The sequence below is a fragment of the Kogia breviceps genome, chromosome 16 (genome assembly GCF_026419965.1).
Source record: "Kogia breviceps isolate mKogBre1 chromosome 16, mKogBre1 haplotype 1, whole genome shotgun sequence".
Taxonomy (NCBI): domain Eukaryota; kingdom Metazoa; phylum Chordata; class Mammalia; order Artiodactyla; family Physeteridae; genus Kogia; species Kogia breviceps.
Genome location: NC_081325.1, coordinates 8,001,940 through 8,026,980, shown reverse-complemented (window position 1 = coordinate 8,026,980; position 25,041 = coordinate 8,001,940). Strand labels below are relative to the sequence as shown.

Below are 25,041 nucleotides of genomic sequence, written 5' to 3'. Positions count from 1 at the left end.
ACCTCCCATGGGGAAGGTTGCCCTCTACTGGCTTCTGTGAGCCCGCAGGTGGGAAGGTAGCCAGGTCAAGGGGGTTCGGTGTTCTAGAAAAGCCTGGCAGATTCCACATATGAGCGGTATTTTACGGCATTTGTTTTTCTCTTTCTGACTTACTTCATTCTGCACGACAGTCTCTAGGTCCAGCCACGTCTCTGCAAATGGCTCAACTTCGTTCCTTTGTATGGCCGAGTAGTCTAGAAAAATGATACAGATGAACTTATTTGCAAAGCAGAAACAGAGACACAGATGTAGAGAACAAATGTATAGATACCAAGGGGGGATGGAGGGATGACACGAATTGGGAGATTGGGACTGACATATATACACAACTATGTATAAAATAGAGAACTAATAAGAACCTACGTATAGCACAGGGAACTGTACTCAGTGCTCTGTGGTGACCTAAATGAGAAGGAGATCCAGAAAAGAGGGGATAGATGTATAGAAACAGCTGATTCACTTTGTTGTACAACGGAAACTAATGCAACATTGTAAAGTGACTATACTCCAATTAAAAAAAAAAAAAAAAAAAAAGCCTGGCAGGAAAGAATCCATAGTGTTTGAGTTTCCACTGTCTCCCAATGGGGCTCTGAGGGGGCTGAGCCTCTGCCTTGCGTCAGGGCCCCCTGTAAACACAGCACAGCTCCGCCATGAACACTAAATACCTTTGGGTCAAATCGCCTTCCAGTGATACCCACGTCGTGTGCCGGAAACCGAGCCTCGTGGATTGACTCCAAGATGGATTTTCCCTATTCCATGTTCTACTCAGCGGTGAAGAGGAAGGTTCCAGATCCTACAAGCTTTTACCACACCCCTAATATGCGCGCGAGGCCATTTCATTTACGTTTTCTCCTCTGTTCCTCCAAAAGGCCTTGCGAGAGTTAATAATTGTCGCCATTTTGAGGCTGAGGACTCAGCAAAGAATTTTTCTTTGCAGCAGTTTCTGCATCTGACGCTGACAAGCCTCCTTCCTCACCGTCACTTCTCAGCAAGGACTTCTAATCTTGATTCTACCATTGATTATAGCCACCACAGGAAACCCATACCAAGCAAGTCTGTTTCAGGACTAGATGACATCCTTAGAACTTACGAATGTGGCCCGGGCCTCAGGGAAGTGTTTGAAATCCGGTCCCTAGGGTCCTCGATTCCCTGGTAGGACAGGTGGCAGGTGAGGAGGGTGCCACCGCCGTAGACGGATGGCTAAGGCACGACAGCTCCAGCCCTGAGGCCGCCACGGAAGCCTGAGACGGGCACTCCGTCCAACGGGTCACACTTAATCTGACTGTCACTCAAGGGAGCTGGTGAAACTCAAGCCTGCTTTATCCTGGATGGGGTGTCAGACCAGCAGTCTGGAAGACTGGAGGCCTGTCACAGCCCGGCCGCTGGCGCCGTCCTGGGCGCACCCCCATCAGCCTCCAGCATGCCTGCGTGCAGAGCAGGGGACGGAGCCGGGTCCCTGCAGGTTCCCGTGGCCACTGGCTTCCCCACCGCAGAGGAGGCCCCGTCCAAGGCCACGGCATCAGGAGACGCGGGCCTTGTGTTTCTAGGGCTGGGGGCTCGGGGGCGGCTGTTTAACAAGGGGATAGACTTGGATAGACTTAGACGGTGCCGTTTGCTGCTGTTGCCACCCGTTCCCCCCGGAGCTCAGCCATGCCGTGTCCCTTCTGGCCTTGGAAATCACTCACTTGGAATGCATTTATGAATAGGAATCTGGGCTTGTGCCTTTAAAAGAAAAAAAAAAAAAAAAAAAAAAAAAAAAAGGATGGGCTGAGGCACATTTATTTGTTCAGACAGAAAGCAGAAAAAGCATCCCCGATGGGGAGATGGGAGCCTCCATGGGTCCCAGCTGGCGGGGCCTCAGAGGGGCTGAATGGTGCCCCTCAATTTTTAACGTGCTTTCAGATCACCGGGGGGTCTGGTTAGAGGGCGGACTCTGACTCAGAGGGGCTGGGGGCCTGAGAGCCTGCATTGCGAATACGCTCGCCGCAGGTGACACTGACGCCGCCAGCCTCGGAGCACACTTTGAGGAGAGAGCGATGGTGGGGTTCCCGGGCGAGCACCATCCCCTTTAGGGGCTCCACATGCCACCTCCTCCCACAGGAAGGACCTCCACCTTGTGGCCCAGAGTAAATGCTCATTAAATGCCACCAAGCGGCTCATACACACAGTACAGAACGTAGTTCGTGGCAACGTCAGTCTCGGTCTATAAATGAGAGCTGGTTTTGTTTGAGAAGCCTTGACCTTCGGGGTTAAACTATGGTGTTGGGACAATCGTGGGTGACATGTGATCCCTCTCTTTTCCTCCGACGCTTGGACCCATGGCTCCTGTGGGGTGACTTGGGACGGCGTTTCTCTGCCTTTACGCTTGATGAGGGGCTCTTCACGGTGCCCATGGGCTGCACGCGGGGTGCTCTACCTGGCCTCCAGGTATGATGTGTCCCCGCTCTGCTCTAACCCTTGAGGCTCCCAACTGGACCTTCGGGCAGCACGACAGCACCTGTGTTTGGAGCTCAGTATCCTGGGGGATCCAGGGAGGCCATGGTGCAGCGTGGCCAGATTCTGCAGCTGGCAACTCCTGCATCCAATTCACCTGCAGATTCCTGGGCCTCACCTACGACACCTAATTGAGGTTCCTGGGAGTAGGTTGGAGTCTTTCGCACACTGGATTCTGACACTGGCTTTTCTCCCCGGGAAGCCGAGGGAGGCCTCTGTGTGAGCGTGAATGGCCAAGAGGTATCTGCCTGTGGGCAGCTCTCCCGGCAGCAAGGAAACCCGCAGCATCCTATGTTTTTTCCCAGAGGCACAAACACCTGCTCTGCGAGCTCTCCGCTGGGCTCCAGCTAAGGAATTGGTTTCCTCCCCTGGGCGTGATGACGTGAGCTTTTTCTCCTTGGAACACCATACCCATTTCATCAGCAAACCCTTTCCTGGAGCTTTAACAGGAGGTGAGAAATGATGGCCCTAGCTTAAACACGCGACACACATAGAGAATAGGACGTATCTGTGTAAACAGCACCCGAACAAGCAACAAAGTGGAGAGCATAGCGCTGACAAGAAAACCCCAGCTTCCCCGGCTGGAGGGGATGGATACACAGATGCTGGGGGAAGCGGCTTGCCCTGCCCAGGAGCGGTGCGTGGCCTCGCTGGGGAGGAACATCGCATCGGGAAAGAAATGTACCAGGAGGTCCAGGCCAGATCTTCTGACTGTGAGAGACCGGGTGCTCTGACCAACACTTAAGATGCTTTCCATGCTCCTATGAAATCAGTGCCTTTTCTTCCCCCCGCTGAATGGATGTGGAGATTGCGCCAGAATCAGAAAGATTTCTGCGGATTTCTCCTAGAATTTCAAGGGTCTGTAAATCCTGCGGCTGGCTGGGAGCCTACTTCGATTATTTTTAATGCAGAAAAGGATGTATTTGAGCATCTGGCCTAGAAATGGACTAAATCTGTCCATAGCACAATTGGTTTGGAAAGAGCTGGAAGACAAGTGGAGATTGTGAGTGTAAACGGAAGAAAAGGTGGCAGAAGGGGAGCCGGGCGGGTGAGCTCAGACACAGAACACACACAAACAAAAGCTGCTTGGGACACCAGAGGAGCACATGGGCATCTGGGCCCCAGAACCGGACTGGTATGAGGGTCCTCCTTGGCTTGGAGGCGTCCAGACGCAACGTCCGGCTCCAAGGACGTTCCCTGCGTCTGAAGAGCGGGAATCAAAACCAGCTTCCACAGGCGGTGATCCCTGGCCACGCTGTGACAGGTGGCCCTCAGCTGGCCTGGGCAGTGAATTCAGAACACAAACAAATCACAGAAACATCTCTCGGTTCCTTAGAGAATTTAGGCTCGAGGCTGAGGCAGGGGTGTGAGCGGAGCCAGCGATCTGGAGAAGATGACTTCTTGCTCACTATATATAGTTGTGTCTTTGTGTGTAGCGCTCCAGGGCAGCCTAAGTGCATTTTGTTCACGGCCCCGTCAGCAAGGCGCAGAGCACGTGGTTGCGTGTGGGGGGGCCGTCAACGCTTGTTTGATGACAGCGACGCTGATGTTTGGTGATAGTGATCTCCTTGTTTCATAACGCCTGACCGCAGCAAGGCGGGGCGAGGGGCAGGCACCGATAGTTCAAAACGTCTACTTCTGAACCGTACCTCGTGCTCGCGAGTCAGCAGCAACCGCGAGAAGCTGCTGTCCAAAAGGCATAAACTTCTGTCTCCGCCCAGCAGATACTTACAATTTAAAAACAATAACCTTTTCATTTGCTTACAAACACTGAGAACATTTTCCGAGAGTACATAAAAGAACCTGGGAGGGACAGGTGCAGCGAGAGATGACACCAAGCCAGGTGCCTTCAACAGCCCAACAATGAATAGCTATGCTGCCCTTATCGGAGCGGGCGACGTGCGACCCACCCAGTTAAGCCCCCGAGAGGCTCGTTCTGAAGGCCCCCAGTCCATGCCGTCCCTTTCATGTTTGCCACGACAGCTCTGTTTTCTGCGCCTGCTTTCCTTTGCAGTTTGCACCCCGTGCAGTCAAAATTTCATGCTTGCAAAATGAAAAATACAACTGCCGGTTCTCATCTCTGGGGGAAATGAGTCTTCTTTCTCCCATAAATCACGAGCACGCTTCAGCTGCGAACACAGCATTAGCAGCTCTAGAAGTAAATTAACTTCAGTTGCTGGTGAGACCCGAGGTTGCTGAGGGTGATTCGGGAATTTTGATTTAGGGAAGGGGAGGCAGGTGGCTTCACAGTGGGTGTGAGGTGCCACCGTTTTCAGCTGAAGGCAGGATGCCCACGCCTTTGCCAGGTTGACTAGGGGTGGCCCATGTTTATGCCTGATGCCACAGGGTAATTATCAAGAGCACCCCTCTCACTCTACAAGTGTCCCGTTTAGGTTGCTAGACTATATTATCAGTCTAATGAAATTGCAGATGAAATAAGGAGAAAAAGCTTGTTTTGTGATAAAAGCCAGGCAGACACAAAAGGCCACACATTATGTGATTCCAATAACACGAGTTATCCAAAACAGGCAAACCCACAGAGATAGAAAGTAGATTCGTGGTTGCCAGGGGCTTGGCATGCTCGGGGGGAAGTGGGGAGTGACGGCTAATGGGGGTGACGGGTTTCTTTTTTGGGGGAGGAAAATGTTCTAAAGTTGATTGTGGTGATGGTGACAAGACTCTGAATATACTAAAACCACTGAATCATACACTTTAAATGGGTGAACGATATCACGTATGAATTCACATATTATATACTGTATAATGTATATTCATACATTATATGAATGTATTCATATAATGTAATTCCAGGATGAATTGTATAATATGTAATTCATATATTATACAATTCATATAATATATAAATATATGAGTTGTATACATTCATATTCAGGAATATATGAATATTCATTGTATATAGTCATATACAGGAATATATGAATATATATTCCTGTATATGAACTGTATAATATATGAATTCAAGCTGCTATATTTAAACAAAAACTTAAAAAGAGTTAAATTGGGGTGGAGGGAGGGATAAATTAGGAGATTGGGATTAGCATATACACACTACTATATATGAAATAGATAATCAACAAGGACCTACTGTATAGCACGGGGAACTCTATTCAATATTCTGTAACAATCTACATGGGAAAAGAATATAAAAAAGAGCGGATATATGTATAGGTATAACTGATCCACTTTGCTGTACACCTGAAACCGACACAACATTGTAAGTCAACTACACTCCAATAAAATATTTTAAAAAAAGAGGTAAACCGCAGAAATACCGGAAGAGAAAGACAGAAAAAAATCTTGGGCCCTGTGTTTCTGCCGGCGAGAAAGACTCTGTACTTGAAAGGCTGGCTCCTCTGAGAGGCTGCCTTCACTCTGAGGGGATGTGGTAACCCTTGCTGGCCTCTGGGGGGCCCCATGCCACAACGCCTGCGTTGATCTGAGACTTGCTGGAGCAAGAAAAGGAGTGTGAATTTCCCCACGGTCACCGCTGAGAGTCAAGGTGTGTGCATTTGCCTTCAGAAGACGGAGGGACTGGTGGCAGACCAGCATCCTGAAGATGGGGTGAGCAGGTACACGAAGAGCCCAGCAGCAGTGGGTGGCTGGAGGGAAGGTGGCAGGAGATCCCGATTGGGACCTGCCCGTCTTCGCTCACGCCCATGGCCAGTGGGCTCCCATTTAGGGAGGGGAAGGGAGGAGTTCCAGGGCGGGGGTGCGGGTGGGGGAGGTAGGTTTGGGGATAGGCGTTTGTCCCCCCGGGGGAATTAAGCCCATTATTCTACATGTAGCACAGAGTCAGAGTGGGGACAGATCTGCACTGTTAGGTTGGGAAACTCTAGGACGCACAGGACAACCACAAAGCGTCCACTTGATGGGAGGACCCTCAGGCCACATCCTCTGAAAGAGATAATGGGACCTGGAATGCACCCCAGGCCCCACCCAGCCACCAGCATTGGGAATCCTCATTCAGGGGAACGGAGCTGAACTTGAAACCTGTGAGAAGACTGAAAATATTCACCTTTACATTTTTATATCCTCACCCCCTTGGACAGGGCCTGGCACTCAGCAGTGCCTGTTTGGACGGATGGAGAGATGGCTGGATGGGTGAACAGCACACGCCGGGCCCAGATGAGCAGAAAAGGCTACCAGGGCTGCGCGGTGTCCCAGCTGAAGGCCAGCATATTACGTGTGGGTCACCAACAGAGGGTGCTGTACGCCTGAGAGAGCACAAGGCCAGGCCCGGGGCCAGAAGCCTGCTTAGCGCGCAGGAGTGGTGGAACTCGGGCCCCCTGCAGACCAAAGGTGGAGCTGGGGCGTTCACACGGGGGAGCCGGGGCAGGCACCGAAGCCCAGTACCCACACACTTGGGGCGGGGGGGAGACAGACGCATTCTCCTGCCTGGGCACTTCCTCAGCCTTAGGAAAGAAAGCCAACCGTCTGGGTCCAGAACGGGATCCACGCCGGGTTTGTTCACGGGCGCACCCCCCAGCATCCTGAACGAGGCCCGGCACACGGAAGGCACACAATCCGTGTTTCTCAAGTGGAATGAATTAACGAAAGCGCCGAGGAGGATGAGATCGCAGCTGGACCGTACTATTCTTAGACGGTTGCCATAAGATGGCACAAACCCGAACGCACTTTTTGGCCAGCCCAATACTTCCTTCCAGGCTGTCCCTCTGGCCTCTGCCTTGTGTGTCTTGGGAACCAGAGTCACACATCAACCCCCGTAAACCACTGGGTGGGGTCTGTACCTGGGATGGTCTTTCCACTGGATGGAGCTTGACAAGACCAAGACGGGCCCAGAGTCATAAGAAGGCCCGCTTCTGGGCCATCAATCTCTACTCACCCGCCCTCCCTGCTCCTCCCCGGACCACATCCACAGACACAGGGCAGACAAAGCAAAGAAGGAACGGCAGGGAAAGTAGCGCAAAGCCCTCCCGCGAGGGCTGGCACGTGAGGCCACAGCATCTTCACTTGAGGGGTCCCGATTCCTCTGACATCCCAAGAGTCTGGGACGAAGGGGCCACTGGGGTTCCAGGGGTGAATGAACGGGAGCTGCGCAGATGTGCAGCGGAGCCCTCACCACGGCGTTTCCTGCTCTTGCACACGGCCCGGGGTCTATTTCTTTCTTCAACGCAAGTCCTTGGCTTTACTGTCCTTCTTTATCGCGGTCAAGGAAAGGGGGCACTGAGCTGCGAGGGGGCCACACACACACACAGACACGCAGACACAGAAGAAAAAGAGCAATAAGGATGAACCTGCCCATTCCTCTGGCTTCTTACTGTGGCTACTCAGCTCACAGAGGACCAGCTTGTCCCCTGGTGGGTGTCCCCACAGAGCCCCAACCACGAGGCGCCTCCCACCCCTCGAGAACTTGGAAACTGTGCTTGGAGTGAAACTAGAAAACTCCACACGGAAAAGATGGGATCAGCCACCCGTGGGACTTGTTGGTAAACATGTGACCAAAGAAATCGGAATCACTCAACACTCAAGGTGGGTCAACGAGAAAAACGGGCCTGTGTGATGTGGACGCGGCAGCTCCATCAGGCCCCGTTCGGAGAAGGGCCGGGAGAACCCCCGGGTGACTCTGGAGCCTGAAGCTCCAGAAGAGAGGGAATCAGCAAAGACAAACCGACCTGTGCCCCACCTCTCCGCAGCCCCCAGCACCCCAGTGCCGAGCGGGGGCCTTTCTGCAGCTGGACCACGGCCAGCATCTGCCTCCTGCCCAGGGCTCTGCTACAAGGGACAGCGCACTGGACAGAGGTGGCCTTCCCTTCTCGGCTGCATTTCTCCCTGGAAATAGGGAACCCCTTGCCCTGGGGATGGAGCGGGTGAAGTGTAGCTAGTGAGTCAGGCCTCATGATGAGGGACCGCAGAACCTTCTGGTAGCTTCTAGGGATGCTTAACGAATTACCACAAACTGGCAGCTTAAAACAACAGAGATTCACCACTCTCCACCATGGTTCTGGAGGCCAAAAGTCCAAACTCAAGGTGTTGGCCAGACCACGCACACACTGAAGGCCCCAGAGGAGGACCCTTGCTTTCCTCTCCCAGCTGCGTTGGCCTTTGCTCATCGCTTCAGCCTCCGCTTCGTCTTCTCGTGCCTTCTCCCCCGTGTGTCCGTGTCCCAGACCTCCATCTGCTCTTCTAAGGACGCCCGTCATGGGACTTAGGACCCACTCTAAATCCAAAGTGATTTCGTCTCTAGAGCTTAAACTTAAATACACCTGCAAAGGCATTTTTCCCAGGTAAGTCTACGGTCACGGCTTCCGGGAGTTGGGACTTGGGCGTATGTTTTGGGGGCCCCAGTTCAACCCACCACACAGATGCACATCAGGGTCGCGGGCCTGCCATGTGGTGCCAGCATCTGGAGGGGGCACACTTGGAGGGGCGCCAACCCATGGGGCCGTCTGGGGGCAAACTGCCTTCGCCAAGGGTGCCCCTCCCTGTCACATCTGGCTCTTATTTTAAACCGATTTTGCTGACCAGTTCAGTTCGGTCTTTGGATCTCGAAAAGCACGTGTCCGGGGCCTCTGCTCGGACTAAATGCTCAGCCTTGAGGGTCACACCACCTAAGAGATGGAACCCACTTTAACAAACAGTGTGAGGAATTTCTCCTCCACTGCTCACATCTCAGTCACCCCCTGGGAAGGAGCTTCTGGAGGCGGCTGGGTGTGCTCAGCTGTGCAGTCAACGAGAGGCCAGGGTGAACGCGTTCATAAAAACCACAATTTCCTCACCTTCTCCCCTAAGGGGACCATAAAGAGCGATCGCCCTGACTCTGCCGATCCTGGGTCTCCCTTCTGCTTCGGCCTTCAGCCCTGACGGTGGCGGCCAGCTCCCCGAGGGGTGGCGGCTTCTGCCCGAACAGGACCAGCCTCGGGGCAGCTGCCGGGCCCAGGGAGCAGCTCTGCCAGCGCCCGGCAGGCCAGGAGCACATGCTGCAAGTGCACAGCCACCCAGAGGCAGGGGTTAAGACCCCAGCGTCCAGAATCAGGGTTTGAGTCCTAGGTGTTCTGCCGACCAGGTACGCAATCGTGGGCAGATTCCTCAGCCTTCCGACCTTCACCTGAAAAATGGGTTGCTATGAAGATTGTAAATTTTCCAGGTAAGCTACTTAACGTTATGTGGGCCTGGCTCCCAGGGTGTGTTCAAAACGCGCTTGTTGTTCTGCTTACGATTTTGAAGAGAGAGGAAGTGCACCGATCACACCCCTTTATCTGGCCTCTCAAAGCTCAGTGCTAATGGACTGGAAACTGAATTGTGAACCACTCACTTCCAACCCAGGAATTCTTCCACTTTCTCACCTATTTGCCATTAGAAAATTTTTTTTTCCTTTCTTTTCAATCACCCAGAGACACTGAGAGTTTCTCCTGACGGTCTGATTTATGTAAAATGCAAGGTTGGCTTTCTAGTTCTAAGGAGCCAAGGGGAAGGAAGCTATTAGGAAATTCTCTGCCTTGTCTCCTAATCTCCGTCCTGGCTATCGGGAAGGATTTCTGTCTACCGCCTTCTCAATCCGCAGCTCCCTCTCTGCGTCCTTTGAATGGGAACTAATTTCTTTCCAACAGGGTGGCCTGTGGAACTTCTGGCAGAAGGCCTGGCAAATAAAGCTCCACTCCTGAGGCTGTGGAAGAAAAGACCAAATGCCTCTCACAAGTGGGGTCCCGGCGACCTCAGGAGACAGGGCCCAGCACACCACCTTCACTCCTGTCCTTGTTCCACAGTTAGGTTGCAACCTGCCTCTCCTCACCTGCCCCAGTCCAGCCTGAACGGACCTGGGCCACCCACCCCCAACCACCCCCCACTCACCCACCGCCCCCCTCACCCACCCTCTCACCCACCCCGGTCACGCTGCTTTTCTTTCTTTCCCTCAAATGCCCCAAGTATACCACCCCAGGGCCTTTGAACTTGCTGTGCCGCCCAGCAGATGCATTCTCCCCGGGATCTTTGCAAGGCTGGCTCCCTTTCATCCCTCAGGTCTTTCCTCAGACATCACCTCCGCCGAGGTTATGCCACCACACTTCATTTGCAAGTCAAGCAGCCTGTTTTATTTTCTTCACCACGCCTCTCTGTACTTTGAATTGTCTTATTTATGTGTTTACAAGCTTCTCGTCTGTCTTCTCCGAGGAGGACAAAGCTGCTGAGTGGTACGCACTGTGAGGTTCCCGAGCGCGGAGGATGGCGCGCTGGGTGGAGAGAGGATGCGGGGAGGACCTCACGGGCATGGTGGCTACCAACGGCGCTGCTGTTTGGGTAGCTGAAGGATGGGAACGGCACTGCGGGCGAGGCACCGGCAGACGCGACGGCTCCGAGGGCGGCACGAAGGCGAAGCTTCTGGAAGCCCAGGGAATCCACACCGGGGTTTCGCAGAGAGACGTTACTCCTGTTACTCTAGGGCTTCCCTGGTGGCGCAGTGGTTAAGTATCCGCCTGCCAATGCAGGGGACAGGGGTTCGAGCCCTGGCCCGGGAAGATCCCACGTGCCGCGGAGCAACTGGGCCCGTGCGCCGCGACTACTGAGCCTGCGCTCGCTAGAGCCCGCATGCCACAGCTGCTGAGCCTGCGTGCCACAATTACTGAAGCCTGCGCGTCTAGAACCCATGCTCCACAATGAGAGAAGCTACTGCAATGAGAAGCCCGCGCACCGCAACGAAGAGTAGGGCCTGCTCGCCACAACCAGAGAAAGCCTGCACGCAGCAACAAAGACCCAACGCAGCCAAAAATTAAAAAACAAAACAAAACAAAACAAAAACAAAGAAACTACTGTTACTCTATAACAATGTCAAGGGCAGGCGTGGGCAAGGTGGAGAGGAGCCCAGGAGGGGGCAGGCGTGGAGACCCTAGGCTCCCAGCCTGTGCTGGAGCAGGAAATGAGTCACTAGAGGCTCCTCAAAGGAGAGCCCACAGTCAAGCTACAAGCCCTGACTTCCGCATAGAGTGGGGGCAGGATTAACTGTCTGCTGAGTGGGCGGGTGGGTGAGTCAATCAGAAAGGGTGGGAAAGGCGAGCTCTGGCAGAGCTGGTCCCGCCTTGGCGACAGAGAGCATCTGTCTGTCTGCCTGGAGTCAAGGTCGCTGTGGCTCAGGAGCAGATCTTCCGCGGTTTCCTCTCTTTATGGGATTAAGCTGAACTGTTCACTCCCTCACCTGTGCTTTAAGGAAACCGTGAGGATTATCCGGCTAATCTTTCCAAAGGTCTTTTGTAGACCCTCTGTGTAGAATGCACCAAAGGTGACTGGAATTGTGATACTGTATCTTGAACTTATGTGGTTATTTTGAAAGCTTGGAGAGCCTTATTGATGAGGGAGTGGATTTTCTCATAGTATAGTTCAACTTTCATTTCTTTGCCTCCAGAGACTATATATAAAGTGAACTCTGAACTTAGGATCTTAATCGGGATCATTTATTCAGTTACTGGGTTGTAAATCTTTTTATTACTCAGTTGCACAAGTTCTTGATATGTTCTAAATACAAATCCTTTGTCAGGTATCTATCTGTGTATCTACCTATAGATGTCTCTATCTCTCATCTATCTACCTATCTATATCTATTATCTATCTATCATATCTATGATCTATTTATAGATATCCCTATCTACCTATCTATCACATTTTTTTCCCCAGTCTATGGCTTACCTATTAATTTTCTCACAGTGGCTTTTGATGGGCAGGACATTTGAATTTTATGAAGTCAATGCTTCATAAAAGAAAACATTGGTTAGTGTTCTCTGCGTCTCATCTGAGTAAATTTTGCCTATTCTAAGCTGGCAAAGATATTCTCCTATGCATACTTCTAAAACCTTTATAGTTTTGGCTTTTACATTCAGGTTTCATAATTTGTTTGGGGTATGGTGTGAAGTAAGGCCGAGATTTATTTTTTCTACATGGACATCCAGTTGTTCTAGCACCATGTATGGAAGAGACTTTCCCCCATGGAATTGCTTTGGCAGCTATACTGAATACAAGTTAACCAAATATAATTGAGGGTCTATTAATCCCACTGATGTCTAGATATATCCTTATGCCAATACCATACTTTCTTGATTAATGCACCTTTATAGTAACACTTGACATTTTGTTCAGAATTGTTACTACTTTACAGTTTATAGTTAATTTATAGTAACTTTTGAATCTCATTCAAAATTGCTTGGCTATTCTAAGTTCCCTGTTCTTCTCTATAAATTTTATTTTTTTTTAAGATTTTTTTTTTTTTTGATGTGGACCATTTTTAAAATCTTTATAGAATTTGTTACAGTATTGCCTCTGTTCTATGCCTTGGTTTTTTGGCCACGAAGCATGTGGGATCTTAGCTCCCGGACCAGGGATCGAACCCACACCCCCTGCACTGGAAGGCAAAGTCCCAACCTATGGACCTCCAGGGAAGTCCCCTTTATTTATAAATTTTAGAATCAGCTTGTAAATTTCTACAATAAAATTCTTCTTGGATTTGAATGGGATTGCGTTGAATCTATAGATCAATATGGGGAGAAATGACATCATAACAATATCGCCTTCCAACCTGTGGACAATCTACTTATTTGGATCTTCTTTAATTTCTTTCAGAAGAGAGGTTGGAAGGTGGTCGGAGGCTGGAAGAAGGGGCATCCCTGGGTCTGTGCCGTCCAAATACCACTGAAGCAAGCACAGATTTGTGGGTCCGCCGGGTGCACTGCCTATTAACTAGTTTGGGTATCAGTGTCTATCATTCAAGGTTGAATCAGAGAAACAGAAGATACATTAAGATACATTAAGAGATTTATCGCAAGGAATATGTGATTGTGAGAGCAGGTGAGGCAAGTCTGATATCCAGATATTAATATAGACACTCAAGCTTTCTTATGATTGGTGTATATATGGTATATATTTTCCCATAATTTTAACCTATTTATACCTTTATATTTAAAATATGTCTCTTATAAACAGAATAAAATTTGATCTTGCTTTCTTTATTCAGCCTGACAGTCCCCTTCAACTGAAGTATTTAGTCCATTTAAACTTAGTGTAACTTTTGAGATCTTTGTGTTTAAGTCTAATACCTTCCTATTTTTTTCTGTTGGTCCCATCTGATACCTCTCTCTCTCTTTGTTGCCCTTCCTGATTTCTTTTGATTACCTGAGTGTTTCTTAGTATTCAGTTTTTCTTTTTTTTTCAATTGGCTTTTTAACTGAACCTCTTTATTTATTTATTTATAATGTATTAATTAAATACCTGATGTCTTCATTGGAAATAAGTTCCTCAAATCTCACATTGGCCATGAGATTCTCTGAGAAGGTGGCATGAGCTAAACTAGTACAGGGAGAGTCAGGGACCTCTAGGGGACTAACTGTAAGGCGCCCTGCCACAATGGGTGAGAAGAAAGGAGGACTGATCAGAGGGCTGGAGGGAGAACCGGAGGAAAGCAGGGTGTTGGAAATAAAGGCAGACAAGAGTCTCAAGACAGAGGTGGTTGGTGGTCAAGAGGTGACTTGACTTGAATAGACATTTTTCCAAGGACATACAAATGGCCCATAGGCACATGAAAAGATGCTCAACAACACTAATGATTAGGCACATGCAAATCAAAATTGCAATGAGACACCACTTCACAGTAATTACAATGGCTATTATCCACCCCCTGTCTCCCTCCAAAAAAACCCAGAGAATAAATATTGGCAAGGATGTGGAGAAATTCGAACTCTCACACATTGCTGGTGGAAATGTAAAACGGTCCAACCACTGTGCAAGACTGTAGAGCAGTTCCCCCCAAAATTAAACACAAAATTGTGATATGATCCAACAACTCCACTTCTAGTTATAAACCCCAAAGAACTGAAAGCAGGAACCGGAACAGATACTTGTACACCAATGTTTACAGCAGCATTACCCGCAATAGCCAAAAGGCGGAAACAAGCCAAAAGGGCGTTGTTGTCGGGTGACTGAACCAACGAAACGTGGCATGTACACACAAAGTAATGTTATTTAGCCTTAAAAAAGAATTCGATTCTGATGCACGCTACCACATAGATGACCGTTGAAGACACTATGCTAAGTGAAATAAACCAGATGCAAAAGGACAAGTATTATACCTAGAATAGTCGAATCCATAGAGACAAAAGGTAGAATGGTGGTTACCATAGCCTGGATGGAAGATCGAATGGGGAGCTGTTTGATGGATACAGAATTTCAGTTTGGGATGATGAAAAAGTTCTGGAGATGGATGGTAATGATAATTACTCAAAAGTGTGAATGTACTTAATGCCACTGAACTATATACTTTAAAATGGTTAAAATAGGGCTTCCCTGGTGGCGCAGTGGTTGGGAGTCCGCCTGCCGATGCGGGAGACACGGGTTCGTGCCCCCGTCCGGGAAGATCCCACGTGCCGTGGAGCGGTTGGGCCCGTGAGCCGTGGCCGCTGAGCCTGCGTGTCCGGAGCCTGTGCTCCACAACGGGAGAGGCCACAGCAGTGAGAGGCCCGCATACCGCAAAAATAAATAAATAAAATGGTAAACGTTATGTATATTTCACTACAATAATAAATAATAAGTACCAGCAAGGACACCGCTTTCCTTCTTTTATAGAAAGAAACAGCACAGATACCAAGGAACTTGCTCACAGTTGTACTCGGGAGGGGCAGAACTAGAATTTGCACACACAGCGAGTTCAAAGCCTACTGTCTATTGACCTGAAACAAAAAGACTGCCAGAGGTTTCTCCAGCAAAGGTGGGTTTATTTGAGATCAGCAGAGGATGGGAATCTGGGGTCTGCAACCATGGTGAGCTACGGGGGCAAGTCCCTGCACAGCGAGGGAATGAAAATGCTTTTATAAAGAGGAAGAGGGAGCTGGGAGGGCTAAAGTAAACAAGGAGTCCATGGCTTTTCATTGGCTGAGCCCTGGCCTGGCAAGAAGCAGAGCCTTCCTTCTCCCTGTTGGGTTCTGCTGTTGTCACAGGATGTGAGAGCTCCCCCTCTGGGCTCCCGACTCTTTTTCATTGAGGTTTCTGTTTATTAATTTCTTGCAAGTCTTAATTATTCACTATATGGTCTCTTTCCAAGATATTGACTGTGGTAATGTTTGTAACAACAGAAATACGTTAACAACTTAAATGTCTAAAAATATGGCTCACTAGCGGGCCATCCATTTAATACATTATGAAGCCATTAAACTTATATTTCTGAAGAATTTTCTAATGACACGAGTCAATGATCTACAATGTATTTATACACTAAGTGGGAAAATGAACTTACATTATGAGCCCAGTTGTATGTTTTAAAACTACAGACATGTTTCATTTGAGCATGCTGATGCGTAAAAAGAAGGGATTATATCCACGTTATAATGAAGTTATTTTGGAATGATAATATTTGAAGTGATTTTTAAATACCTTTCCCAGTGTTTCTGTATTAATTACCGAACTGCTGGGTAAAAATGATCCCCAAACTTGGTAACTTAAATACACACTGAATATTTATTTTCTCTAGTTCCTGTGAGTCGGGGATTTGGGAGCAGCCTGACTGAGCAGTTAGGACCAGTCAGAGGTCAGCAAGGGCCGCAGCCACTTGAGGGCTTAACTGGCTCTGGAGGATCTGCCTCCGATGGTCTCATTCACGTGGCTGCCACGCGGGCTCCTCTCCACAAAGATCCTCGAGCAGCGTCTCAACAATGTCCTCCAGAGCAGCGGTCCCCAAGCGCTCTCTGGCGCCGGGGAAGACGCTTTCATGGAAGACAATTTTTCCACGGACGGCGGGGGGCGGGGGATGGTTTGGGGATGATTCAGGCGCATTACATTTATCGTGCACTTTATTTCTATTATTGTTACAATGAAATAATTACACAGCTCACCACAATGCTGACAGGAGGCGGAGCTCAGGCGGAAATGCGAGCGGTGAGGAGCGGCTGTGGATACCCATGAAGCTTTGCTCGCTCGCCCGCCGCTCGCCTCCTGCTGTGCGGCCCGGTTCCTCACAGGCTTTGCTCGCTCGCCCGCCGCTCGCCTCCTGCTGTGCGGCCCGGTTCCTCACAGGCCACAGACCGGTACCGGTCCACGGCCCGGGGGCTGGGGACCCCTGCTCCAGGGTAAGTGCTACCCACAAGACCGAGGGGGTGCTGCAATGCCTTTTTTTTTTTTTTTTTTTTTTTTTTTGTGGTACGCGGGCCTCTCACTGCTGCGGCCTCTCCCGTTGCGGAGCACAGGCTCCGGACGCGCAGGCTCAGCGGCCATGGCTCACGGGCCCAGCCGCTCCGTGGCACGTGGGATCTTCCCGGACCGGGGCACGAACCCGTGTCCCCTGCATCGGCAGGCGGATTCTCAACCACTGCGCCACCAGGGAAGCCCTGCAGTGCCTTTTATGACCCAGCCTGAGATGTCACACACGGTCACTTCCCCAACGTTCTATTAGATACGTGGACTAATCCTGACTCACGGGACGGGACCACACGAGGGGATGCATCCCAGGAGGTAAGCACCTTCTTGGAGGCTGGCTAACACAGTCTCCAGTTTTGTAAATGAATCATGGGGAACGATGTAGCGTCGTGGTTAGAGGTGTACGTTCTGGAGCCAGACCGCCTAGTTCAATCCTAGTTCGGCCACGTACAATGGTTTTCTCAAATATCAAAATGTGTATAATCTTGAGCAACACACTTAACCAATACGTGTCTCACTCTCTTCATCTGTAACGTGAGAATGAAAATAGTAACCGGCTTACGGGATTATTGTGAGGGTTCAATGAGTTAATAGATGTAAAGCCCTAGAGTACCACCTGGCCCATAGTAAGTGCTACATGGCCATTAGCTGTTAGTACTCATTACGTTTAAAGTCAGAAAACTGATTACTGGAACAATCATTTAAAAGCTGGTTATATAATATGATGCAATCGTGGAAAATCTTTATATGCATAAAAAGAAAATTCATCATTATGTTACCGTTGTTTGTCTCTGGGTTGTGGAGTTATGAGGGGTGACTCTTTTTTCTTTCTCTTTCGATTGTTATGGTATCCATGTTTTCTAGATAGCATTATTCGCTTCGTAATCAGAAAAGTAATAACTTATTTTGTAAGCATTCATTGTCTAACATTAAATCCTCATCCAATTGTTTCCTTTGTTTACATCAGCCAATATGTAGAAGAGCTGCCTGGGAAAACATCTAGTTAAAAAGGAAATACTAGCTCCCCCCATCTCAGACTTAAAGACCCTAACACAAACATCATAAAACACAGCTGAGCTTTATGTCAGCTTTGGTTGTCCCTTTTTTCCCATCAGGGCAAGCGTGGGCAACCGTGAACTGGGTTATAGTGGCAGGAACTTAGCAAATATTTAAGATATACCGCTAGTGTGCCAGGCGCTGGGGTAGGCACCGGAGGGAATGAGCCTTGATGTTTATTTTAGTCTTCATTTGAAGGCCCAGTTTTGACTCTGTGATGTTTGTGATTCTCTATGCCTTTAGTTTTGTAGACTCAACCCTGAAGAAGTTATTCCACTTTTCCAAAAGCCTCACTTTTTCACTTTCAATTTTACTATTCTCGAGAAAATGATTCCTCCTTATTTCTAAAAGAAATCCAGGCAGTCAAATATTTATCTGTATTTTAAAAACACATTTCCTTTTAAAATACACTTTTTTATTTTGTAATAATTCTAGTTTTAAAGAAAAGTTGCAATACAGAATTCCTGTATCTCCTCCACGTGGTTTCCACTAATGTTAGCATCTTGCATGATCGTGGTAGCTTTGTCAAAGCTAAGGAATTCACATTGGTCAGTACCGCCGATTGGACTCCAGCCGTATTTGGATTTCATCAGTTTCTCCGTCAATGTCCTTCTTCAGTTCCAGGCTCCAGTCCGGGATCCCACATGGCACTTAGTCATCGTGTCCTCATGGTCTCTCCAGTCTTGGACAGTTTCTTTCCTTGTTTATTGCGACCTTGACAGTTCTGAAGAGTGCTGTCCAGATATTTTGTAGAATGTTCCTTAATTTGGGTTTGTCTGATGTCTTCTCATGATTAGACTAGGGTTCTGGGTTTTGAGGAAGAATACCGACAGGCAAAGTGCCTGAGAGGGATTGTTTTGAGATTCCTCAATGCCTTTAATGCTAATGGGGTGATGTGTATGAGGAATTCTCAAGAGGGCAAAAAGCTATTTCTTTACAGAAAAAGTGTCAAGGAAAAGATATCAGAAGGTACCTTTCTTGGGTATTCTTCGTTTTCCTATATGTTTTCATCTCGACCCTATTTGCTGACTGGATGTCTGAGTCTGTCCTCAACGCTTTAAAGCTGGCTCAGTAAGAAAGGGTCTTGGCCTCTTCCTGCTCCTTCGGTACAAGCACCCCCTGTGGTGCTAGCTGCAGGGGGAGGAGCCGGAGTCTCAGAGGTGATGAATATAGGCCCCTGCTCTCAAGCTCACCTTTCGTTGGAGACACAAGGTGTTGCAGACTAAACCAACTTGGTTTCATGTTGGTCGGGTCCTTTTTTTTTTTTTTTTTTTTTTTTTTCGGTACGCAGGCCTCTCACTGCCGTGGCCTCTCCCGTTGCGGAGCACAGGCTCCGGACGCGCAGGCTCAGCGGCCATGCCTCACGGGCCCAGCCGCTCCGCGGCACGTGGGATCCTCCCGGACCGGGGCACGAACCCGCGTCCCCTGCATCGGCAGGCGGACTCTCAACAACTGCGCCACCAGGGAAGCCCGGTCGGGTCCTTTTTGGTGGAGGACAGTGGCTTCAATGACCCAGGATGCATGGAAGGATGCGGTTGCCTCCTGCCACCGCCCCCCCACCCCACCGCCACACCGCCAGGTGGTGTGTTGCAGTAAGAGCCACGTTCCCAAACGTGAAGCAGCTTCCGTCAGCAAAGCAGGCAGAACACCAACCAGTCTCTCCAGCTGTTCCGTAAGTTTGGTGAAGTCCCTGCACTCTGTTCTTTCAGGCCCTCCAAAAGCTCAGATTGCATCCCGGCTGAGATGTGCGTAAGCCTCCCTGCCTCAGCGGCCACGTTGTAGAGAGCTCGCTTAGCAACACCAACTCCATTCTGACTTTTGTTTCACAGAGGTCACCCCAGAGAGACGAACGGGGATTTGGAAGCCATGAGATGTGCAGTAGAATTCAAAATGCATTCTCAGAGTCCTAGAAGATGTTATGGAAAAACCCGAACGAACATTTTGGCCAACCCCATACCTTCGAGTGATATCTCCGGCCGTCACACGGAAGGAAGGTGGGGAAAGGAACCGGAGTCAGGGTGACCAGTTAGAACTCGCGGCAACGGCTCAGGCAAGTGACACTGACAACAGGGACGCGAAAGAGTAGTGATAAAGTCGCCGCAGTGAGCACGTACTCTGAGCCAGGCTCCGCTCTGAGCACTTTCCGTATATTAAATCATTTCATCTTCACCACCTTATAAGGATCATAAGGTTACCATCCCCATGTTAGAAATGAAGAAAGCGAGGTCCAGAAGAGGTTGCCAGATGGAATACGGATGCCCCATTACATGTGAACTTCAGATAAACAAGGAATGCTTTTTTAGTCTACATACCTCCCATGCAATATTTTATTTGTTAAATCCGGCACTCCTGGGCCCTGAAGGGGAAGGCAGTTGCTCAAGGTGGCGTGGCCGCCAAGTGGCAGTGCCAGCACTGGAATCGGGTGGGCAGATGCCAGCTGGCCAGGCTCCACCCGCCTCCGCTCAGCGGCCTGCTTCTGCCGCGCGGGCGCGGCCAGGCGGGCTCCCTGCCCACGGACGGGAAGGGCGGCGCAGAGGGCGAGCCGTGGTCAGGCCGTGAGAGTTAATCAGCGGGCAGCCCTTGGTTTGCCCCTCCACTCTGACTGCTCTCAGAGAGCCTGTTTTCTTAGAACAGGTCTGCAAAGCTCCCCGAAGCCATCTTAATGCCTAGAGCAACGTCCGTGCCCTGTGAGCAAGTAACTAAATCCTCCACACCTCCAAAGCTCTCTCTGCCCTAAGGGATCTGAACACCTTTAAGGGTTTCCGGCTCCCCTCTCCAATGAGCACTGTAGTTAGGAACTTCTTCAGACCTGATCGGCGCACAGTATGCATTTACTGCCCTACATACCTGTTGCTACTGGCCTGAGATGTAAAACACAATTTAAACAGATACGTTTGAAAAGATCTGATAAGGCTTCACCTGAGGTGCAAGAGACAATTATACTTTCAACATGGGAATGTTTCAAGTATTCAGCAAACGAATGCTAGGTGCTGGCAGTACAGTCAAGTCCAGGGCAGGGTAAATCCTCTTAGGAGATTACTGCCCTTAAGAGTTTCATGAAAAAGATGGATATCTATTTTTAAAAAAGAAAGCAGACGCAGAACAATGCAAGGAGTATTGTCAGAAGGGAGCGTAGGGGAAGCTCTGGGAATCTAGAGTGGGGAGCTCCTAATTGTGCCGGAAGAGGATGGGGTCAGGAGGGCCTGGCACTCAGCGCGATCCTCGTGGGCCAGCAGAGTCAGACCCTGCACTCTAACAAGGTGTAAGGATGACTCCTCTGCACATCAGGGTTTGAGAAGCATACCTTGGAGAACACCAGAGATGAAACACGAAATGAATCTGGAAGGGTGAATGGTCTTCCAAGTGGGGTCCAGAGGGAGGAGACAGCATAAGTAAGGGCATGGAGCTGTGAAAAGAAATACGCTCAGGAAACAACACACACTTTGGTCTATCGAGAGCTCAGGAGTACAATACATGGGAGTGACGGATGGGGAGATTGAAAAGGTTGGCAAAGACAGCCTCGGGGGGGGGGGGCAGTATTGTAGGTGGCTTTTTTGCCATGGTGAAGGGTTTGATTTTTTTAAATAAAACTTTTCAACGCACAAAAAGTATAAAGTATAAAATCATGAGTGTAAAGCATGAATCAAACATTACAGCTACAGCCTGCTGTGTGTTCCCACCCTCCCTGACTCCATCTCCTCCCTCCTTCCTGGACCTACTATTCTAAGTTTGGTGCTTACCATTCTCGTGTCTGTTTTTGTGATTTTTATACAGATGTTTCTGTATGAAAACAGTATTGTTTTGCGTGTGATGTTGCTGTATGTATTTTACTACAACTTGATTTTCTGGCTCAGTGTGATGTTTTTTGAGATTTATCTATGGTAACACGACAAGGCTCTAGTTAATTCATTTTCAGCTATGATATATGACTTCTTCGGGGGACTATGTCACTATTTATCTGTCTAGTCTTCTGATGATGGGTATTTCGTTTCCAGGGTAAACAATGCTTAAATGAGAGGAGTCTGTGGGTCTCCTTGTGCACATGCTTGGGTTTCTCAAGGGAACATCTCTAGGAATCTTCATCTTCACCAGACACCATCAGATTGTTCTCTAAAATGCTTGGACCCATTTGCACTCTTCCCAGGAAAGTATGAAGGTTCCTGTTTCTCCACATCCTCTCCAACACTTGACACTGTCACATTTAAAAATTTTTGCTAATTTGATGAGAGTGGGAAGGCATCTCATTTTCGTTTTCATTTCTTCAATGACCAGTGAAGTAGGACGTGTCATTGTACATTTATGGGCTGTTCAGGTTTCCTCTTCTGTGAACTGTCAGTTAATATCCATTGCCTGCTTACCTACTGGGTTGGTTGACTCTTACTGATGTGTAGAGTTATTAAGATATTCTGGGCACTGCTGCTTTATTAGATATTTGTATTTACAAGTCCCCTCAAGCTCTGGTTGGCTTTATCATGTTGTTGTGGAGACTTCTGTTGTATTCAAGTTTGTATGTTTTAGTAGAATCGAATGAGTCTGTTTCCCCTTTTGTTTCGGGTGTATAGCTTTGACTTTATGCTGTTCCTCGATGTTATAAAGCTATCCTACTCTACTTCTAAAAGTTTTAACGTCTTGCTTTCCACATTTGAGTCCAACTTTGTTTTCTCAGGTTGACAGCCAATTGTCCATGACCGTTTATTGGCCAGTCCATCCTTCCCCTCTGAGGTGTAGAGCCACTTTGTCACAGGCCAGGTTAACCTCCTAGGGCAGCCGGGACTAAAGGAAGAAACCATCTGGGTGGCCCCATCCGTCTTCTTCCAGATTCGCTCACAGGTTTACGGCACGTTCTATTTATCTGCCCTGAATTCATACAGTCATGTCGCTAAAACAAAGAGTTTTTAAACCAGACTTCTATCCTCCTCTAAGTCTTTGATATTCATTCATTTTAACATTCCCAGGATTATAACACACGAGATGAAGGAAAACTGTGATTCGTCTCGGGGCAGTGGCCCTCCACCCTGAGAGAGAAGCTGGACGCCACAGCTCTCACCGCCCCCCCCCACACCCACACGGCCTTCACCCCGGCTCCCTTCACCTCCCTCCTCGTACTAGCTTCTCGCTGTTGCTGTCATGAATCACCACACACCTGACAGCTTAAAGCAACACACATTCATCACCTCACAGCTCCGGAGGTCAGAAATTCTGTGCGTCTCACTGGCTAAAATCAAGGTGCTAACAGGACTGCATTCCTCATGGCGCCTCCAGGGCAGAGTGTGTTTCCTCACCTTTTCCACCTTCTGGCGGCAGGCATTCCTTGTCTCGTGGCCCCCTTCTTCCGTCTCCAAAGCGAGCGAAGGCCAGCTGCCCCACTAGGACTCTGTCTCCTTCCTCACGTCTCTTTTTGCTCCCTTTTTTCCCTTATAAAGACCCCTGTGATAACGCGGGGCCCCATCCCCAGGAGTGCAGGATAACCTCCCATCTCAGGGTCCTCAACCAAAATCAAAGGACGTGGGCACCTTTGGGGCCATTACTCTGCTTCCTACGTGCTTAGACTAATGTTGTTGAAACTGAAAGTTGTGACTCATTAGTGACTCATCAAATCAACAAAATGGTTCAGAACCAGCATCTCCCCCCCCCCAGTTTAATTCAAGAATAACTGACATACATCACTGTATAAGTTTAAGGTGTACATCGTGATGGTTTGATGTACACGTATTGTGAAATGATTACAATATGGAACCGGTATTTCTAAGTGAAATCAGAGTATCAGAGTAGTTTGTTTCTAGTAAGGTTAAGTATTGTTTCATGGGCTTCAGATGTGTGTGTGTGTGTGTGTGTGACCTGATTAACAATATAAATATATACTTCTTACTGTGAGTTTTGATTTTTTAAAAAGGAAAGCAACTACAGAACTATCATAATAGCCTCCTAATTGGTCTTTCTGACTCCAGGCTCTCCAATCCATCCTTCCTCGATGCCGTCAAAAAGTTCTTCCTAAAAATAAACTCTGCTCAAAACTCTCTAATGGCTCTCCGTAGTGAGCTAGACATTCTGGGCTTGCTCCTCCAGACCCACTATCCACTTTCCTACCTGGGGCTGACCTTCATGAACGGCCTCAACCAGGCTCCGATGCTTGGACTTCCACTTGGGTGTGGACAATGGGAGGCATGGGAAAAAGTCAGAGGGCTGGAAGAGAGAGAAGTTTAGGGCACTCTTCCTCCAGCTTCTTCTCTGCCAGGCAAGGCCAGCTTCACGGGTGTGTAACCCGTACAACAGTATGGGCCCCCATGCTCAGAAAAGCCCCACGCTTGGTTTAATGCTCTGCTGTTGCCATCTTGAAATTCTTAATAAGTTTTGAACAGGGCTCTTCATTTTCATTTTGCACTGCCAGTGTGTCACCAGTTCTGCTTCCAGGCCACACGCTGCAGTGGCAACGTCTGTCTCCGGGAGGCACGGCTCTTGTCTGACACCCATCTCCTACCACTGCAACTGCCGGGTTCCAGCAAACTCACCCACCTGCCTCAGCACTCCTGGCACGGACGCCACTTCCTGCGACTGCCGACCCCGCGGCACCCACCTTTTGACGGTCCCTTCATTAAGCTCACTTCACCCCTTTGAGGAGTGCCTGCTTCCTCTGAGGACCCTCACCGATAAACAGACTACAGGATAATATACGAAGTCTTGGCATTACTTCACAGGTTAGCCCTCCTGGTCTTTGTAGCTGACCCACCATGCTACCTTGCTCACACTACGACCCGCTCGCTCCCCTGTCCCCTTGTTTCCACAGATACGCTGCGCCTTTGCAGGTCGTTAGTGTTCTGCAATCGCTAAAGGCTCCCCAGTAGGTTTTCCTCTTCTTCCACAGCGGCAGAACGTTTAGCTGGGCACCAACTTATCCACATTATGACAACACATCCCAGCTTCCTCTGTAGGCAGCATGGCCCTGAGGCTAAATTCTGGCTAAAGCTACATAAGAAGTGCTTGTCTGCTTGGCAGATTCCAGAAAGCTTCTCTGAGAGACCCTGCCGGCTCTTCTTTGTCCCTTCTCCCATCCTGTGGCCTGAGATGTGGGCCGTCTTGGGCTGTGAGGATGAGGAACACACCCTGGGCGCCCAGCATGACAACGTGGAAGGAATCTGTGTCCCTGAAGGCTGTATGGAACAAAGGCTTACCAGCTCTGGCCTAAAGGCCTAAAGGCCTAAGGACTTTTAAATAAGGGAGAGAGGAACTCTTTTTAGGCCACTGATATTTGGGTTTTCTATTCCTTACTGATGAACCTAACTAATCCTACACCTATCATCATTCACTAAAAAAATA

The 25,041-nt window shown here is 49.2% G+C and overlaps 1 long non-coding RNA gene across 1 annotated transcript in view; it reads right to left on the bottom strand.

The window, feature by feature from the left end:
* Positions 1-200: 200 nt before the first annotated feature.
* LOC136792816 (uncharacterized) overlaps positions 201-25,041 on the bottom strand; it is a 57,616-nt gene continuing 32,775 nt past the window's right edge. The window contains exon 4 of the long non-coding RNA XR_010837278.1: positions 201-233. This is a non-coding gene — a long non-coding RNA (uncharacterized lncRNA). The remainder of the gene's footprint in view (positions 234-25,041) is intronic.